Source organism: Ipomoea triloba, chromosome 4 (genome assembly GCF_003576645.1).
Source record: "Ipomoea triloba cultivar NCNSP0323 chromosome 4, ASM357664v1".
Lineage (NCBI taxonomy): Eukaryota > Viridiplantae > Streptophyta > Magnoliopsida > Solanales > Convolvulaceae > Ipomoea > Ipomoea triloba.
Window position 1 is genome coordinate 15,424,681 of NC_044919.1, and position 21,485 is coordinate 15,446,165.

General features: G+C 32.8%; 2 pseudogenes; one reads left to right on the forward strand and one right to left on the reverse strand.

The window, feature by feature from the left end:
* Positions 1 to 2,960: 2,960 nt before the first annotated feature.
* LOC116015872 lies at positions 2,961 to 9,633 on the forward strand (annotated as a pseudogene).
* A 1,496-nt stretch (positions 9,634 to 11,129) lies between these two features.
* On the reverse strand, positions 11,130 to 20,420 carry LOC116015515 (annotated as a pseudogene).
* Between the last annotated feature and the right edge of the window lie 1,065 nt (positions 20,421 to 21,485).

Below are 21,485 nucleotides of genomic sequence, written 5' to 3' on the forward strand. Positions count from 1 at the left end.
ATTAGGCTCAGTACCTTGCACTTTAATGTGTTTGAGTCCATATTGTTTAATTATATAGTAAATTGTTAAATTTTATATTATGCGTTCAAACATGACTAAAGGAAGCTTAAATATATAAGATGGGGAAAATTGTAATTTTTGCCCCTTCATAATATGCCAATTATCAATGTCACATCTGAATTATTAGTGGTGTAAATGTTGCCTCTCAATTTTAAAAAACGGTACATATATTGTCCCTCTCGTGGTGTAAATATTGTCTCCTTTGGTACGGGAGGGGCAATATATGTACTGTTTTTGAAAATTGAGGGGCAAAATTTACACCACTAATAATTCAGGGGTGCCATTGATAATTGGCATATTATGGAGGGGCATAAATTACAATTTTCATATTTGTGTCATCAAGTTGCTTATATTATTCTAAGCTTGATAGGGACAATGCTATTCTTTTAATTAGAAATTAAAAGTGTACTCTCTCGTTGTAATACAAAATAGTTAATGTTCTGAGTATAGAGAAATAAAGTTTATTCTTTGATTATAAATATAGAAGAGTTAATTATATAGGAACATAGAAGTAATGTTTATTCTCTGATTGTAAACACTGAAGAGTTCATCTTTGATCTAAGTATAGAGGAGTAAAGTTAATTGAATGATTTTACATACAGAAGGGTTGATCTTATGCATGTGTTTAATTATTGGGATTTTATATCTTACATGATATTAATAGAGAGAATATATGCATCACTTGATTGTCCAAGGAAAGATTTTTATAATCTAGAGAATTTGGTACCAATTTATTATATTTAGTTAATATAATAAATGTTATATGATAAAGTTATACATAACTTTTGTGAATAATTTTAGTTATTCCTATCAATTATAAAAATAATGGTAATGGCAATATAATAATAATAATAATAATAATTATTATTATTATTATTAGTATTATTATTATTATTATTATTATAATAATAATAATAATGTCAGTTATGCATAAATTCTGTGAACAAAATGTGTTCTTATTATATGACATCTATTATCTAATCAATTAACTCATTCACTTGTTCACGATTTGATTGTGTTTCCATGGCTCTGTCCAAGTTCCTATTCTCCTCTATTTTCTCTTTTATTGTTATCTAATTCCTTTACTTCGTTTTTTTTTATTATTTGAATTATCCAACCATTTGCATTCGGTTAGATTTCCAATACTACTTTTGAAGAAAGCAAGTGCGTTGTTGAAGATTCAATTTTATCTCCAAATAGCTAAATTTATTCCAATTTTACTTTTGTCATTGTTTATTTTAATCTATTATCTTGTGCTTATTATAGATTACTTAGCTTAACTTGCTTGTTTGACCTTGAAGTGATTTTTACTTCTGCTATGATTATGTGTGATTAGTTCTCCTTGGGGGAGATAGGATTGTAGATTATGTTCAAGGCCGGGGATGTGACTTTTAATTAATTGACTGATTAGAAGTGATGAGATCTGCCTTTGATGTTGTTAATCACCATGACCTTTGAGAGAAGGGATGATTTTGGATTAATCTTATTTCACCTCTAAGAAATGGGAAGTTTAATTAGGGGGCGTTTACTTTTTGAGAATTTTCAAGAATTTTCAAAAATTGAAAATTGAAAACAAACTAATGCGTTTACTATGCTCTGTTTCCATTTTCAAAATTGAAAATTATTCTCCATTTTAGAGAAAAATAGAGACACACTAAAAATGTGCTCTACTTAGAAAACAGGCGGGTGAACCGTAGCGGTTACTCCATCGAATCCTGGCCACAACAAATTCTTTCCTCATTTTTCTTCTTTCTTTGACAGTCTTCTTCGGCCTCTTTTTTTTTTTCTTCGCTTATCACTGCTTCAATAATCTCTTTTTCTTCCTCCCATCACTGCTTCAATCATCTCTTTCTTCGCCAGTCTTGCCCAGCCTCTTTTTCTTCTTCCCATCTCAGTGCTTCAATTCTCCCCACACTCTCCAGTTTATCGCTCTCCCTCGCTCAGCCTTCGGAGTCAGACCTCCATACTCGGCTACGCAGAAAATAAAGGTGGGTTGGCGTGGACTGCCATATGTTGGATCTGTTGGCGACACAGAGAATTGGCGACGCAATGGAAAGCCACTGGAGCTAGAGATTAACAAAACTCATACATTAATACAAAAGAAATGCATGCTCTCTTTTTCTCTTTTATTTTATTTTTATAGCATGTTTCGGAATGATTCATGTTCCTTATTAATCTTGATTTTTACTAAAAGCGATAATAATAATAATAATAATAATAATAATAATAATAATAATAATAATAATAAATTTCACCTGTTTGAGATAAGGGTGACTAAAATTAATATATTATTGGCATTTCATTTTTATTGAAAGTAGTGTTAAATTAACCACTTAAATATATGTTAAAAATAAGTACTGGTAAATAAGTTTTGAATTTCAGGTTTTAGAGAACATAGAATAGAAAATAGAGAATTCAAAACAGAGAATAGAAAATAGAGAATAGAAAAGAGAGAACAAAGGTAAACAGGCCCTAAATGTTTCCGTCGTCACTGTGAGTCTGTGACTGTCTTCTTGCGTTTCGACGTACCTAGTGGTTTTTCTCCCAATCTTTCACCACAAAACCTGTTGGAAGTTGGAACCTTGTCGCAAGCCTATGCCTGAAAACCCATTGCCATCCGCCACTACACGAGCTGCTACCGTCATTGGAGTTGCTCGCGGTTTTTTTGGCCAGATCTCTCTCTCCAGGTCTCCGTTCAATGTGATGTTGCCTCCATTGGATTCTCCTTGAGGAAATGCACCTAGTAGTGTTTTCAGATCCATCATCTTTGCCGGTCACCACTGTCGGCCACCGGCTGCCACCGCCACCGTCACCAACCAAAGACACTAGAGACTTTTTTTTCTTCTCCTATTTATTGTTATGGCATCGTCTTCCACCACTTTTACCTCATTGCCATTACCATGGATAAATTAGTTGGTAGGGAAAACTATGCCTCTTGGGCTGCGTTCGTAAAACTTTGGTTTAAAGGCAAGGTTTGTCTGTCCATCTAGACACAAAGATTGAGGACATTCAAGAGAATAAAGGTGAATGGGAGAAGGTGGATACAGTATTGTGCAATATGTTGTGTCCTAAACTCTATAACATCTACAAGGTGTATGAAACGTGCTATGACGTTTGGAATAAAGCCAAGTCCCTTTACACTAATGATGTCAAACGGCTTCTCTAACATCTAATATGTTTAACTTTCATGGGACTGTTGATATGGATATACCAGCATTCTTTGGCCGAATAGAAGCTTTATAGCAAGAATATAATAATCTGATTCCGCATGAGAAAACTGCAGATGGTCATGTGAAGCAGTGTGACAAGTTCTTTATGGTGTTCACCTTGGCTACCTTCGTCTTGATCTGGTTAATGTTCGAGATCAGATTCTGGCAAGTCCTATTGTACGGTCTGTATCCACTTTGATTGAAGCTATTACCAGACTACTTCGAGTCACCTTGGCATTTGATGATCCAGAAAGATATAAACGATTGGTTGGTATGCTAAATAACCTGATTGTAAGTCGTTGTGATCTTGCATACTCAGTTAGTGTTGTAAGTCAATTTATGGCATCTCCAACTGTTGACCATTAGAGAGCTGTAGAACAAATCTTGAGCCACTTGAAAAGGGCTCTAGGGCGTGGAATTGTATATAAATAACATGGACATATGAGAATTGAGTGCTATGCAGATGCAAATTATGCAGAGTCTATGGAAAATCGAAGATCTACAACCGGATTTTGTGTTTTTTTTTGTGGGAATTTGATCTCATGGAGAAGAAAGAAGCAAATGTTGTCTTGCAGTCAAGTGTAGAGTCAAAGTATAGAGCAATGGCACAAGAAACCTGTGAAATCTTGTGGATATATCACATTCTGAATGAAATACGATTCAAGGCTGCGAAGTTATGGTGTGATAATTACGCTGCCCTCCATATTGCAGCCAACCCGGTCTTTCATAAATTGATTGTCATTTCATTTGTGAAAAGATGAGATCTTTTTACAAAAGCAGTAAATGGGCCTCGAGTAGATTACTTATGTAACAAGTTGGGCATGATTAATACTGTATATATTATGCTCCAACTTGAAGGGGAGTGTTAGATGTTATACATATATATTTGGTATACATATATTCAGTCTCTATCATAGCATGATTTTAGGCTTAGGTTTAGGGATTGATTTCCGATCCTTAACATAGTTAGTATTAGTTTGGTGTATATTTATGTGTATTCATTCTTCTTAGTATTATGAAATATACAGATTCTTCTCTTGTTTACACCAAATAAATAAAACATAAGTCTTGATTTTTGATACTTAATGTGAATTATATAAAGAAGGGAGTATTTTTCATTGATGATAATTTGCACTGTACAGACAGACACACATGCTAGAACTCCAAAGCAAGGGAGTAATCTCCCACATACTAAAATACCAAAGGTCACATGCTAAAATCCTAATCTACGACCTGCTAAATATGTTTCAACACTTGATACTCATGAAGCACTATACTCTGTGCTTACTTAAATTCTGAGAGGTTATAAATTATTACATGACTATTATTATATTTCTATGCATTTTGAGATGGAGGTCTTTTAACACTTCCATATTTGCTCATCACCCACAGACTCTAGTTTTGCTATTAAGTGTGGTGGTCAAGAAATAACGTCATCTAACCAGATAGTGTATGAGAGGGATAATGAGACTCTTGGTCCAGCAACGCATTACATGACAAGCACAGGCAGGTGGGCTGTTAGCAATGTTGGACTGCCCTCTTGTAGCAGCAGTCCAAAATACATAACCTACAGTTTATCACAATTTACAAATACTTTGGACTCTGAACTCTTCAAGACAGCAAGACTTTAAGCTGGATCTCTAAGGTGCTTTGGCTTGGCCTTGGAAAATGGTAATTACACTGTGACCCTCTAGTTTGTAGAGTCAGTAATCCTGAGACCCAACCCTCCTTCTTTTTCTTGGAAGACTCTTGGGAGGCGTGTCTTTAATATATATATATATATATATATACAGGTATGTGTTCTAGGATTTGAGCTTAATATATTGCAGTATAAATACATGTGTGTGTGACCTAGATGAGGATTAAGGTTATGCTGAGTTAAACACTTAAACTGTTATAAATGATAGTTAACTGTGGTTACTCTGATGAGGTTGCACACAAAATTGGAAAAATAATTACTGTTTAATTATGATGCATTTATAGTAAAATTTGAAATTTTTCTGACACTAATTGATGCGTTCTTTGGAAAGTCATATCAGCGCCGGATTCGAAATCGCACAGAAGATATACAAGCAGCAAATTAGGAAAACAAATCAAGATGATCTTTTTATTTCCTTTGTTAGTGAATTTATTTTAAGAAGACAATATTCTTCCTTCCTTTTGAAATATGTAATAGCTTTGCTATAAATACCAGACTCTAGAGAATTGAATAAACCTGGCATTGAAGTTAAAGAAATTAAGGAGTCGGAGACTCCAGAAACTCCTTCTATCTTTACATTAGATTTCCCATTTCCTACTTGCAACCTACATCCTTCCTTTCTTACACCATAGCCTCTTCATCAACCCCAGCTCCTCGCCCATTGACGAGAGCTTTCTGTCCAGAACATAACACTAATATCTTGTGCTATCTTCACTTATGCATGGTGTTTAGCTGAGTTGTTGGTCTCTTCAGAGCAATCTAAAGGAGAAAGATTTTGATATTCAAAAAGAAGCTGTGGAATCATTCTCTGCTATTTCAAGGAAATATAAGGTTCAAGTATCTGAAAATCATTTGGACGTCCATCTATTTTGGGCGGGGAAAGGAACTTGTTGTGTACCTAGTCAAGGTAGTTATGGACCTTTGATTTCAGCGATTAGTGCAACCCGAGGTATATATGACCATCACCTTTTATTATTTCAAGTAAAATGTAATAATGTATCGTCAAAGGTTTTTAAAACTTCTCTGCAGATTTTGTTCCCTCTAACCAAAAGAAGAGTAGAACTGGCATGGTGGTAGGAATTGTTTTTGGAGTAGGAATCTTGGGCTTTCTTTCTGTATTTACTGTGTATTGTTTTGTTCAGAGCAGAAAAAGACAGGACACACGTGATGATGAAGGTAAGTAAAAAAGTTGACTGCAAATCATGTTCTTTGTTGCTTGTGCTTGAGAAATTATTTTGAGCATAGTTGGGCCTGGATAACGGTTTACGAACTCTTGCTATAGATCCAAGCAGTTTAGGGTTAGTTCTATTGGAAAGATTGTTGTAGCCAAGCAGTTTAGGGTTAGTTCTATTGGAAAGATTGTTGTAGCATTTTTCATTACAATGTCATCTCATTTAGGGATAAAAGTAGAAGTAGGGAACACAAATTGGCTAGCAAGAAGGAATATAGTAGAAGTAGGGAACACAAATTGGCTAGCAAGAAGGAATATTATTTTGAGCATAGTTGGGCCTGGATAACGGTTTACGAACTCTTGCTATAGATCCAAGCAGTTTAGGGTTAGTTCTATTGGAAAGATTGTTGTAGCATTTTTCATTACAATGTCATCTCATTTAGGGATAAAAGTAGAAGTAGGGAACACAAATTGGCTAGCAAGAAGGAATATAATGTTTATGGATGAACATCTTTTAGATTCATGTATTGATATGGTGCATAGATGCATTATTGGGGACACTACTGACTCTATTACAATGTAGTATTAGTTCATAGCTACTTTCTCAAAGTACTGAGAGGGGCTCGAACCTACTCCCACCATCATTCATGTGGGAGTGTTAATGGGGACACCAGATGCCACTTGACCACAAGGTCTTTGGCTGGAAACTAATAGTTATTTAGCCTATTACTCTTAGTCTTCAAATTAGTTTAGACAATTTAGTTATTTGGAAACTACTAAATAGTTATTTAGCCTATTACTCTTAGCATTTGAATTAGTTTAGATAGTTTAGTTATTTGGAAACTAGTATTGAGAAAGGTTAAGAAGAATTTGTTGTATTACCTTCCTTGTCTCAATGGAGAGACATAGGCATATATACAGACTCAAACGACGACACAATCCTACAGACATATTTCTACAAACGCAACTTTTGTGTTTCACACTCAAATGGGACTTTTGGGTCTCAAACATACCTAGTTTTTTTTTTCAAATCCATTTCCAGTTGTTATTCTTGATTCTTCGTTCTGTTTTGTTTTGTGTTTCTTGTAGTTTTCGTGAGCTCTTAACATGCTACCTTTGTTACACATTCCTATAAGAATAGAACATTTCTTCTACTTTCTATTCTCTTTTGGGGGAGTAGGAAAGAAGTCATCATCTTATGTACGCCATTTGGTTAGTAAAGTATTATTAGTTTGAAGTTAAATAACATCTTTTCCTATTGAACGTTCAGAGTTCTTAGGAATGGATGTGAAGCCATATACTTTTAGTTACGCTGAATTAAGAGCTGGAACGAGTGATTTTAGTCCTTCTAATAAGCTTGGAGAGGGAGGATTTGGACCTGTATACAAGGTAATTTTTTCTTTCAATTTGAGTTGCATATTTAATGCATTGCCTTTTCTTCTTCTTCTTTTTTTTTTTAATGTTTTTCCTAAAATATTCTCCTCTCGTTTGTGCCAGCTATTTCTTGTTATAAGCCATCATTATTGGTGAAGTTATGTGTAAAAAAAGACACCTATTGATTTACATTTGGCTTATTGGCAGAAAAAAACAAGAGCTTTACATTTTGTGACAATTATATCCAAACCTTTAAAATTTGGTGAAAAAAACACACCTTTGTGTTTTATGACAATTGTACCCAATTATATATAAAATTATATTAAAACCACTAAAATTTGACAAATTAATATCAAACATGTGTATTTTGTAACAATTATAATTTCCAACCTAGTAACAAATATAATCTAACCCTAAAATTACATTTTAAAAAACATAATCTATGAAAATGTCTAATTTGTACAAATAAATGTTCAAAATTAAACTACTAAAGAAAACATTTTACAATATAGAAGTATGTTTAAATATTATATGTATCAATATTTAAATCAAGAGAATCGAATTATTTTTAGGGTTATATATTATAATTGGGTATAATTATCACAAAACACAAAGGTTTGTGTTTTTTAAACCAAAATTTAAAAGTTTGGATATAGTTGTCACAAGGCTTTAAGGTTTGGACTTTTTTTCACCAATAAGCCTTTTACATTTAAACAAGTTCTTCATTTTCTTGATAAACATGTGAACTGAAATTTGTTTAAGCTTATGATAAACAGGGAACACTCGAGGATGGGAGAATTGTTGCTGTTAAGCAACTCTCTGTGGCCTCCCGCCAAGGGAAGAGCCAGTTTGTGGCAAAGATTGCAACAATTTCTGCTGTCCAGCACCGCAACCTAGTGAAGTTGTATGGATGCTGCTATGAGAGAGACAAACGCTTGATTGTGTATGAGTTTCATGAAAACAAGAGTCTTGATCAAGCACTATTTGGTAATCTTAGAATTTTATGCTCCTTAATTTAGTTCCTATAACTTGTTTCTGATAGAAAGGATAGGTGATTTATTTTTATTTTTTAAAATTTTGTGCAGGATGTAGTAACTTATTTCTTGATTGGCCAAAACGTTTTGATATATGCTTGGGAATAGCAAAAGGTCTAGCTTATCTACATGAGGAATCTCGACTAAGAATTGTACACAGAGATATCAAAGCTAGTAATATTCTACTTGATTCAGACCTCAACCCTAAAATCTCAGATTTTGGGTTGGCCAAGCTCTATGATGATAAAAAGACCCATATTAGCACTCGTATTGCAGGCACACTGTAAGATCTTTAATCCTATTTTTTTCATGCAATTTCACTTTCTATCCAAGAAGTTTACTATATTTTATTAAACCAATTGCTGATGTAGTGGGTATCTTGCACCGGAATATGCCATGCTTGGCCACCTTACTGAGAAGGCTGATGTGTTTAGCTTTGGAGTTGTTGCCTTGGAGATAGTCAGTGGCCGGCCAAACTATGACTCGAGCTTGGAAGAAGACAAGATGTATCTTCTTGAATGGGTATGCCAATGCCATATGCTTTGTCTTTATCATCAATCACTATTTTCAATTTGAAAAAGTGTATTGTTCGAAATAAACATGTAAAAACCATTGAAAGAGAAATTATGCCAGTTTTTGAAGGATTGTGGAGGTAGTTGGATTCAGTTTTATCTTAACTAAGATCTTGATCCTGAGTGTTGCTGTTGATTTTAGGCTTGGAATCTACTAGAGAAAAAGCGGGAGGTTGATTTGGTGGATGAAAATCTAAGCGAATTCAATGAGGATGAAGTAAAACGAGTGATAGGGGTATCGCTTTTGTGCACTCAAACATCCCCAGTATTTCGGCCACCAATGTCCCGTGTGGTAGCAATGCTTTCAGGAGACACTGAGATAGCAGCTGCAACTACAAGGCCCAGCTACCTCACTGACTGGAGGCTCAATGATCTAACCAGCTTCATGACTAGTAGTATTCATGATTCCCAGGATGATCCTTCAGTGGCTACTACAAGCGTGACAACAGATTTAAATTCTTCACCACTGAATGCATCCAAACCTTTGCTTCACGAGATCATTGGAGAGGGGTAAGTAAGGTCAAATTAAGAATGTGTTCCCATTGCCAAATTATCATCTTATATTGTGGACCGTAGTCCAAAATAACATTCAGATTATGTGCTTATTGATAACAAATTATGTATTTGCACTTAACAGATTATGTACCTATAAATAAATTAGAACACATACTATGTTAACAGCAGGTACATAATTTATTAACTACAAGCATATAATATGGCAATTGTAGTAGATATCAATAATGCTTTTTTTTTTTTTTTGCATGGGGATCTTCATGAAGAAGTGTACATGGAGCAACCTCCTGGGTTTGTTGCTCAGGGGGAGTCTGGGAAAGTATGCCGACTTCGGCAATTGTTGTATAGACTGAAACAAAGTATGAGTGCATGGTTTGGAAAATTTAGTCAAGTTGTTGAGAGCTTTGGGATGGTGAAAGGTAAATCGGATCACTCTATGTTTTACAAGTGGTCCAAAACAGGCATCATTTAGTTAGTGGTCTACGTGGATGAGATTGTCATTACAGGGAGTGACACCGAAGAGATTTCATCTTTTAAGACATTTCTTCATAGTCAATTTCAAGCAAATGATTTAGGACCACTGAAGTACTTCCTAGGTATTGAAGTTATGAAGAATAAAACAGGTATATTACTGTCTCAACGAAAGTATGTACTTGACTTACTCTGAAACTGGAAAACTAGGTACTAAACCATGCAATACTCCCATGATACCGAACATGCAATTGTCAAAGGAGGGGGAGCTGTTTGAAGATCCTGAGAAATATAGGAGACTAGTTGGGAAGCTAAACTAATTGCAGTAACTTGTCCAGATATTGCTTACTTAGTTAGTGTTCTAAGCCAATATCGTCCCCAACTGTTGATCACTGGGCAGCTGTAGTACACATCTTGAGTTATTTGAAAGGAGATCCAGGACATGGAATTTTGTATAAAAATCATGGGCACACTAAGATTGAGTGTTTTACTGATGCTGATTGGGCAGGATCCAAAGAGGATCATAGATGTACTGGATATTGTGTTTTCTTTAGAGGTAATTTGGTTTCGTGGAAGAGTAAAAAACAGAACGTGGTTTCTCGTTCGAGTGCAGAGTCATAATATAGGGCGATGGCACAATCAACGTGTGAAGTAATGTGGATAAACAACCTTTTGAATGAGGCTGGTTTCAAAGCTCTGATTCTTGCAAAGTTATTGCTCTTCATATTGCATCAAACCCGGTGTTTCATGAACAAACCAAACACATAGAGATTGACTGTCATTTTGTTCGTGAGAAGATACAACAAGGATTAATCTCCACTGGATTTGTTAAAATCGCAGGACAAGTCGGGGACCTATTCACAAAGGCCTTAACTGGGACAGAGTTAGTTATTTGTGTAACAAGTTGGGCATGATCAATATCTATGCTCCAACTTGAGAAGGAGTGTTTAGGAATCTTGGAGTCTAGGGTTTTAAGTGGGAGGTATATGGAAACAAGTTTCCATACCATATGCCTTCTAGCTTGTATTTATAGGATGATGTATCCTCCTCTAAGTTGTGTGAGACATAGAGCAGCCACAGAGCAAGTATTTCCCTTAAAACATTTGAACAAGGTGCTCTTATATGCTCTGATCTACTATTACGGATTAAGGTTATGATAATGATTCTAATATGAAAGAAAAACAATATGGGTTAAAAACGATCACTTGAAAGTTTCGCCCTGGGCCTACAACAAGAAATAAATAATCTAATTAGTAGACTAAGAATAAAAGAATAGAAAATGAAAAAGATAGAGAAATAAAATAATGCAAACAAATTATAAATGAATGTTGCTTTCAAATTGATAAATTAACTTATGGATAAAGGAACATAAAAGATAACAGAAGACTCAGAAACATATTATCAAATTGATATTTATCAAGGTGGAACAACACAAACTTTAACTTTCCTAGAGAGAGAATATATATGTAGTTCAAAAACATGAAAATGCAATTGATATTACAACTATTTATGGAAAAGCAAGAATAAATCTAATAACAAATGAAATATTAAAAAGAGAACTAACAAAACTAACAAAAACAGAGACTAAGAAATATAATAATATTTCTCTAAAAAAAAAGAAATATAATAATATTTATTTAGAAACAATAGAATTACTATAAAGGCAATATATATCTCTGATGATAGAATACATGGAACTATATTAGATGCTTTAATAACCATAGTAAGAGAAAATCTAATTTACCAAAAATTAAATTTTACAGTACAACCAGATTTTAGTATATCATTTTTTAACAAGATTTTAGTATATCATTAGAAGATGAACATAAAAAAGAGCCTTAACTTATATTATAAATTACAAGGTATAATAGTACCTAAACTATATCAAGAAATTTTAGAACTTATAGAATGTGAGGTGTCATCTCCTCATTCACCGCTAGTGTAAAGCACTTATACACCGGTAGTGCATCAAATATTTTTCCATAAAGAAAACTTTAAAATTACAATACTATAATATATATGTATGGATTTTGAAAATAGAAGAATAAAACCATTTTCAAAACTAATATCATTAGTAGAAGGATTTATACTAAGTTTTCATAAAGAAATCATAACAACCCATAGAAACTGGAATTAGACAATTTAATACATTAGAAATTATACTCAAAAAAATTAGATTTAGTAAATAAATAATATCATAATTTTGATAAATTAAAAATAAAAGTAACAAAATATTTAATGGAAGTAACAATTTTCCCTTTAATGGAATGATTGTAACATAAGGAATAGCGGTAATAACCACAAATACACGAGTTTTGTCCATATAAATAAAACTAATGAAAAAGAATGTATTACAATTGAATCTCAAACATATAATTTTCCAAATGATGAAAAATAAATAATAGTAACTAAGTCAATAGTTTTCAAATTTAAAATAAAAGATTTAAAATATAATATTAATATAGAAGTATTAAGAATTACTTAGGAAATGATTTTAGAATTAAAATAAATTATCGATGAAAAAAATAGATTTATAAATACGATATGAATATATCAAAAGAAATAGAAAAGAAAGAAAAGGAATTAAGACAAATAAAAGATACTCCCATACCACATATCAATAGGACAACAATCTATTTTATGTGTAGGAAAATTCAGGAGTAAATAGAAAATTTATGAAGCAACTCAAGAAGAAGGTATAACTTATCAACAACTTTTAAAGTTAGGAGAAGATTTAAAATATAAAATTATGAAAAATTATTATTAACATTTAGGAGATGAAGCCGGAAAATGGTAGCAGTTTATATAGACTAATAGAAACATATCTAATATAAACCTGATAATATGATAATACAAAAGATATTTATAGATAGTGGAGCATATATATATGTTTAGCTAAAAAATATGTAATAACACCATACAAATGTAAAAAATCAAACAGATAGTCAGACATAGAATAAAAGTCTCAAGATTTAATGGACATAATAAAGAAGATGTAAGCTTAGTATGGAAACATGCATAGAAAATTGTTAGAAACTCTTTTTAGGATTTCAACAGCATACCAAGCCGCCATTGACACCTGAAATCATCAAGAGCAAAGTATGGTTATAATAGTAAAACAATTCAAACCCAAGTAAGTGTCTATGTACACTTTTAGAAGATATTGACTACTGATAAAATAAATATGTAAATCTAATTTCACATTTACATTACAAATATCATTTTTCATGTATTACCAGATGTGAAATCCGATTTAAAAATGCATCAAAATATGTATTAGTTTATAATGTATATGTAATGATATCTATTTCACTACATTCTTATTATCTAGCCACTAAAATAGTTTAATAACATCTTTCACTGTTAACTGTTTTTATTTCAAAAAGTGTTACTTCATAAACTGATTAAAAATGTTATAAACATTATTTATTTTCCTTCTCAAACTCATCAACATACATAAATTGAATTTATCTATGTGACATCATAGCAAAATTATTTAAATATATTTTAACTAACTAATTTAAATCTAACTATAGCATTAGAATCAATTTGATTATATATACAAACTACTAATTAAATTTTAATCATATATCAAGATATTGTTTTGGCTACTTCAAAAACAATTAATTATTTAAAACAGTTTATAAAAGTCAAGAATATTAATACAATAACTTTAAAAATGCCTATATATAGTAATTATACAATCGATTTTTCTATGAAATTATAACTAACCATATACATTATATCTGATCTTATTTCTTAATCTTAGTCTTATCTAAATCTAAAAACAAAATAAGTGTGAATAAATGTTATACCCTTCATTTATGTCCGTTTTTTTCATTAAGTTTTTCTTTTTTTGTACATTATGCTATAAAAGTTGTACTTTACAATATATTAGACAAACACACCCCTACCATTATAACTTCCGTTATCTTTTCCACTATTGTTGTCATGCACATGCATCCACTATATATTTTCTTATTTTCTTCAATAATAATAATATATATACACATTATATATTGGAGTTATATGATAGTTATTTCCTAAAATATAAATATAAAATTTATAAAAATATTTTACATTATTTTTATTATTTACAATAATTTAAATATCTAAAATCTAAATAAATTTAAAATTTTAATATTTACCCAATATTATACTATTTTCTTCCCTTAAATAACCTCATTTCGTTAGTATAAACTTTAATAACAGAATATATTCCGTTAACTTTTAACTTCCGTATTTAAAATAAATTTAAAATTTTATTATTCTTGTGCTTGCCTCTCCACCGCTGGATTCCACCAAGGATCCATCAAGAAAACCTGCCAGCGCCAAAATTACAGTTTAGATTTAAGTAGCAACTGAATTTTTGAACAACTTATTTGCAAGTACTCAAAAAAAAAACAACTTATTTGCAAGGATAGATTAAAATCATTACATGCGATGCTCCAGTCAGATTTAAAGCAACACCTCCAGCTTTCAAACTCATAAGAAATATTCTGCATTCTGGATCGTCAGTGAATTTAGTAATAGCAGATTCTCTAGCGGCCATAGTCATTGATCCCATTAACATAACATAATTAACGCCCGACTGGAGAGAATAGGACGCAAGAAATTAACTTTACTATTTTAATAATACAAACACCAGAGAAGACTTAAGAGTCAAAGATGGAATGGTATGAGGTACAAATCTAACCTTGATAAGAGAATAGTGTATCAAATCCAAAAATTCTGTGAATTGGCTGAAAACTATTCCTTTAGCAGAACCATCTCTTTCAACCATAAATCTAATTTCTTCCCTCTAGAACCAACAAAACAAATAGTGAACCTCAAGTGTCATCCACTTTTAAATGAGAAAATAATACAGGCATGCAAACCCCATGTTACTCAATAGAGTGCCCTTTTATATCTATATAATAGAGAACTTACATCCAGAGTATTATATATTGATGAGGAAATTATGTTTAGAGAAAAATTTAAAAAAGAAAAATCCCAGAGGAAAAGGGAGATGGAAAAACATAGAATATAGCTAGAAAGTAAAAGAAAAATAGAAATAATGAGGTCAGTTTGTAACATACTAAAACATAATAATCTAATGAAAATTTGAAACAATCTAAAGAAAATAAATGTATTTCATGTTATTTGAGATTATTATTTTTTAGTATTATTAAATTTTAATTTTAATTTTTTATATAGGGCCCATTTTTTTAAATTTCGCTCAAGGTCTCCAAAATGTTTGGACCGGCCTGTATACATGGTAATGGCAAAAATCATTTTGGTTTATCATGTAGCTTCTGGTCATTACTAAATTCAATTCCACTGTCAACATTAACATGTTAATGTGTTTTATGACTTAAAACTCCACCATGAATAAAGAAATCAATTCATAAAATTAACTATTAACTATCATTGTTTATTAAAAACTATCCACAAACCTGTCGCAGGCATGTGAGGAGGTCAAAAATGTGGGCGTAGTTATTCGACACAGTTCCTTCCCGAACATATCTGCAAATAATGAAGCATTACAACCTAAAGTTACAAGTCACCAATCCTCTTTATTTTAGTTGCTTAAGCTATACTAGTACCCCATCTCAGCCAAATACTTTGAATAGCCATGCTATGAGATTTTCAGGTGTAGAGGATATTCAAAATCCAGAACCAAGCAGGTAAATGTTCTTTGCTACCAACTTGGAGGTTGGGGCTATATCGACAGTCAGGAGAATAGTTGGTATTGGGTACACAACAAAGACCATTTTAAGTGAGATTTAAGTTTGGGTGAAGAATAAAATTTTGTAGGGGTCTGCTCCCTGCACATAAATGAAGTGCTTTTGGAAAGATATAACAAGAACCAAACTCCTTGAGAATGTTAAATGGTTTCAGATAGTCAATTTAATTTTAAAACATTTAGGTAAAAAAGAGCATCAGAAGACATACGTATTGAATTGAGCTTGACTCTCATTATATAAAGATGTATAGTAATCTTCTTCTTTGACATCAAGAGAATCCCGTCTCGGTGTCACCTGAATCAGAATTTTAGACACATGTAAACTTTATTTCAGAAAATTTAGAATGACTGCAGTAATCTGGCCTTCAAATTTATTAATTAATTATATTCACTACATTATTCATTGTCTTCTTTTTACACTATGTTGTTATTTAAATACTCCGTATCAAAGTTATAATACAAAATAATGTTATATATTTATTTACCAAGTATTTTATTAATAACATACCAAAAAAAATTTTAAAAATAATTTGAAGCCAATCATATTAACTACTTGGGAAGGATTTGCAACAAACTAGACATTCAAATAACTCAATAAATTGAAGCGAGAAACTACCCCATAATATTTTTTTGGAATACATCACAATTGTTCGTAAATTCGTAAAATGTATAAATTTTTATTACCAAAAGTAGTATTTATTTATACTATCATTTTTAGACTAAGTATTTAGATTAACATTTTTACAAAATTACAAACATTTATACAATTATGATCAACCTCTCATATATTATTTTTGCATTCATATACTTTAAATTACCGATTTAAATAAACAAATTCAACATTTAATTACATACGCGTGAACATCTCTTATATAATCATGTATTGATATAATTTGAAGTACTTATTTAAAAAATAAACATTGGGTATTAGAAAAACTAGTGTAATAATAACATTTCAAATTAACGAAATTTTTTTTTAAAAAATATAACTACATATAATATGATGTTTTTTTAGCATTATTGACTCTATTATAATTTATAATTTTATATCTGTTCACGCATACTTTCTCAACCTATTTGAAGCATAAAGAATCAATGTCCCACCCTCTATGTTTTGTATTAAACTTATAATATAGTTTATTATTTTTAATAATTACCCACCTTAAATATCAATTCTTATTTTAATTACAAATAATTATGTTCATAATTTTATTGTAGCAAATCAACATCAACATAATTATTAAATAATAAAACTTTATACCCGTATGAAACATGAGCAGTCTTTGATGCAAGAGACGAGATCACATCTCCAAGTGATGATAAGGACTTGTTTATGAATTGAGATTCCTTCAACCTTTCACCTTCAATCCTCCCCACCCTCTCAGGCACTCACTCCCTGCAAAGTCTACCAACCAGAGGTGGCTCCTTGTCCTCTGTCCATTTATTAAATTTTCTCCCACTACAGTCACCCGCAACAAGCTGTGAGAGTAGAAAACTGTTGGTATTTATTTGATAAAGTAGAATTTTCTTAGTTGACAACTATAATGCAGCATTATAGATTGTGGGAGTAAGGAAACAGGAAAAAAAACAAAAGGAAAAAAATGAATTAAACAAGCACTGAACTGAATGAAGTCATCAAAATACCAGTGTGAGTGACTACTGAGTTCATTAGCATTAGTTGATCCAACAGATCTAGCTCGACTTCAAGACTGGAGGACTGGAGGAATTCCCATACCTCATCAGTACCATAGACACGAGCTTCAATGAGTCCTGGAACTTATTGGGTCCCTTCTGCAGATTGCTTTACCTCCAACCTGAAACAAGATATCCGAATTTCTTAGGATATAGAAAGCTCCAGAGATGTTTTAGTTGCATGACAGAGTGATTCCTTAAAGTTAACATGTATAGAAATTTTGAATTTTGGTGGGCTCTTTTCCCCCTAAAGTTTTGGCCAAAAGAACAAATTTGACAGTTTATATGACGAGATAAAATCATAACAGCAAGGCTTAGGAGTGCAGAAACTTACTTCTTAGCTGGTTCACTGAAGTTGTCAACAAGAAGGTCCCTTATCTTTTCATTGTAAACCTCTAACATGCTGACAAACAACTCATACTTCATAATGCTGCTCCTCTCACTAGATAAGCTGAACAATTTCTCCAAAGTTTGATAGTTGACTCCACTATTTTCTGGTGTTCCTTCCATTGTGAATGTCTTGCCAGTTCCAGTTTGCCCATAGGCAAAAATGCAGACATTAAAACCATCCAAAACAGAGAGTTTACAAACTTACAAGTTACAATAGGAATGGTTTCAACAAAAACAGCCTCTGCATTGCAAAAGTTGAGTAATTATACTAGTATATCATTATAAGATCTTTACAATAAACCTAGAATATGCATACTCAACAAAAGATTTACCTTGACCATCCTCTGGTTTAAAAACATGATCAAACCTAAATTGCTTTCTAGAAGAATCAGAGGAAACAATTTGTATCTCATTTCCCCGAGACATATCAAAGTCAACCACAGATGTTGAACCATTCGCAAATTCCTCAGAATTTAATGGTCTACATCTACAGAAAACCCGAATGTTGCCTTTCAACTCAATCACTTCATTGTAGAGCCGCTTCCTCTCTGAGCACTCATCATTCATCAAGATATCTTTTCTTCAAAAGGGCACACTCTTCATCATATTTCCTCCTAAGAAGTTCATGTTGCACACAGCACACCTAATAACAACCCAAAGCAACTACCATAATTTTTTTTTTGAAAGCAACTACCATAATTAAACAAAAGAAAAACAAAAAGAAGAACAGAGGAGAGTAATGCAGACTAGAAAAAGCCAAGAGATCAATCTACCAGAAAAGAGACATACTAAGATCCTTGAGAGCACAGAAAACTTCAGGACAAGGAAAAGAATCTCCACTATCCCCTTCACTTCATCGCTTAAAAGCTGCATGTTCTTTTCTCAATTCCTGCAGGAAAATAAGGGCAGAATATTAAAAGGAAAAACTCAAGGAAACTATGCCAAGTTTCATTTCTCTCAACAGAAGAATTCAACCATGAAGTCAAAATGCTTACATGTAAAAGTGGACAGGTCTTCAATTTTCTGAAAAATTGGAAGAGTTTGTTCTTGGTATGAAATTTCTGGGGTGTCACTTGAAACAATACTCACATCCCCAAATCAATGTTCACTTCTACTGTTTCTGAATCAATGAATTCCACAAAACAAAGGTCAGTTCCAAGGATCACGTGAAATGAGAAACCCATGCTTTAAATATTTTCTGTTGTACAAAAAGTTCAAATACAGACTTTCCATCCATTAATATAATCAATACTTTTTAAAGTATGAAAGGAAACTCATGGTTAACAAAATTTTCTTCCAATTTCATCAAATTTAAGTGAAAATCAGAAATTCCATTTCGTCCAAATAAAATAATTAAGTTCCTCTGTTATTTTATTTGCTTCATCAGTTTGCTAAGTTCTAGACTACTGGTTCACACAGAAGATCTCACTATCTTATTGAGTTACAAAAGACCAACTGGAAAGACGTCAAATTCACACAAAAGATCCCACTATCTTATTGAGGGATATTTCAGGAAAAATAACGGGAAAAGAATAGTTAACTAATGAATCCTATCGAGAGGGGGAAAGATCAGAAGAAAAGATAGTTTAAATTAGGAACTCAAGGCAGAAGGAAATCGAACAAGCAGTGCAAATGAAAAAGAACATCTAAAAAAACCTGAACAAGGAAATTAAAATTAATAATAATAATAACAAACAATTCGAAAACGGGAATCTTAGACAGACAGGCTCTGTGAATCAACGGCGGCTCGTAATTCTCGACGGAGACGGTCAAAACTTTACCATAATCGTCGCAGAGAGTCGCAATAGTTTGATCTGAAAACGATACCACTGGTCAAATTCATATGCAGATACACCTGAATGTAAGTTAGCGTGTATGAATAATTCAAGCGCCTAGATGTATATACAAATACGTAAAGAGAATTTGTGAAATTACCGTCCATGAGTAGACCACAATTATCAGAAATCGGCAAAGAATACAATGAATTTCAGCGCTGGCGGACCAAATGTAGTGGAGAAAGGAGAAGAAGACGAAGTTGAAAGCTTGAGCCTTTGGAGACCTGAATCGCAGAGAGAGAGAGAGAGAGAGAGAACGGCCAAGAATAGGGTTAAAAGGGTGGGATTTCAAGTTTTTGAAAAGGAAGGAGGGGGGGTGGGGTGGGGTGATCTGATTCTTGGCCGTAACGGCTATAATTTTAAATTTCTGGGAACGTTTACAGTGTTGGATCAAAAGTATAACCCGGATGGCCGAACCTGTTCTCTCACAATCTGCTACATAAAGTGTCAATAAATAAATAGTAAATTCCAAACGCAACCAATAATTTTATTTTTTTCTTTTTTAAATCCAGCTCGTCTAAAAGCGGATGAAATAGGCTCAACCCCATCAATTGGGCCCATTTTGACAGCTGCCCGGCCTAAATGGGAAAAACCAGCCCACCATAATAAGCCTTATCTTATTGGGCCACCCGGCTAGCCCAAAACAAGGAGCTTTAGTCTCCATCTTCCTCGTTTCGCTACAGCCTACAGCATGCACCAACAGCTACCATTTCGGCGTCTTCCACCAACAACCTCCGGCAATCGGGCGTAGCTCCATTCAGCATCGCCGGTGTCTTATTACTGCCGGAAATCTACAACGAAGCAAAGAACCAACAGCAAATAGCAACAGCCGGAGAGAACAAGGTATGCGACTCTCCTCATTTCTTCTACCTGACTGCCGGAGAACGAGACTTGTTCCTTGCTACTTCCGTTCTCTCTCCGGAACCAGGCGAGAAGCCTGTTTGGTTCCAGCGACTTGAGGCACCGCCGAAACAGTTCTACAACGCAGCGTTTAACCGCTGGTAGCTCTGTCCGCCGGCCATTACCAGCCACCGAACCTTAAGTTTTGATCCATGCTCAACATATATGTATATGCAGTAAAGAATGTGTATATATAACAATACATCACAAACATATATGCTTTATGCTTATATTTCCTAAAATCAATATTTTTATATAAAAGAAAATTAGATCAAGAAAATATAAACAAACATTATTCAACAACATTTCATATACGTATACTTTCAAGTATATCAAGATATTGAATCAAGGAATATACTTTTATTCGTAAATCAAATTAATGGCCATCAATGAGCAGTTGAGCTACCACCATTATTTAGCAATATTTCGTCAGTTTATAAGTATATGGGGAGTTGGTTTGTTTACTTTATTGATTTCTAATAATGCATCTAACAGGATATATTTGTTTTGTTTGAATTACGACATATAATAGATATTTTAGATATACTATAATTATAATATCATTGTATGTCTCTATTCAATCAATTAGTCAAAATTGACTTGGTATATATATTTACATATTCAATCATTTGTTCAAAGCTGATTTGGTATACCCCGTTAAATTGTTATTTGCTCATCCACAAGTACTTCTCTCAGTTTCTCACTCTTCAGGGACCATTGAATAATCAGTACTTATACTGTGCACCATGGTTCACAATGCATTGTGAACCAATGCACCATGGGTCATGGTTGATACTGTAGTTGTGTTGAAAGGATATTGTAGTTGTGTTGAAAGGATAC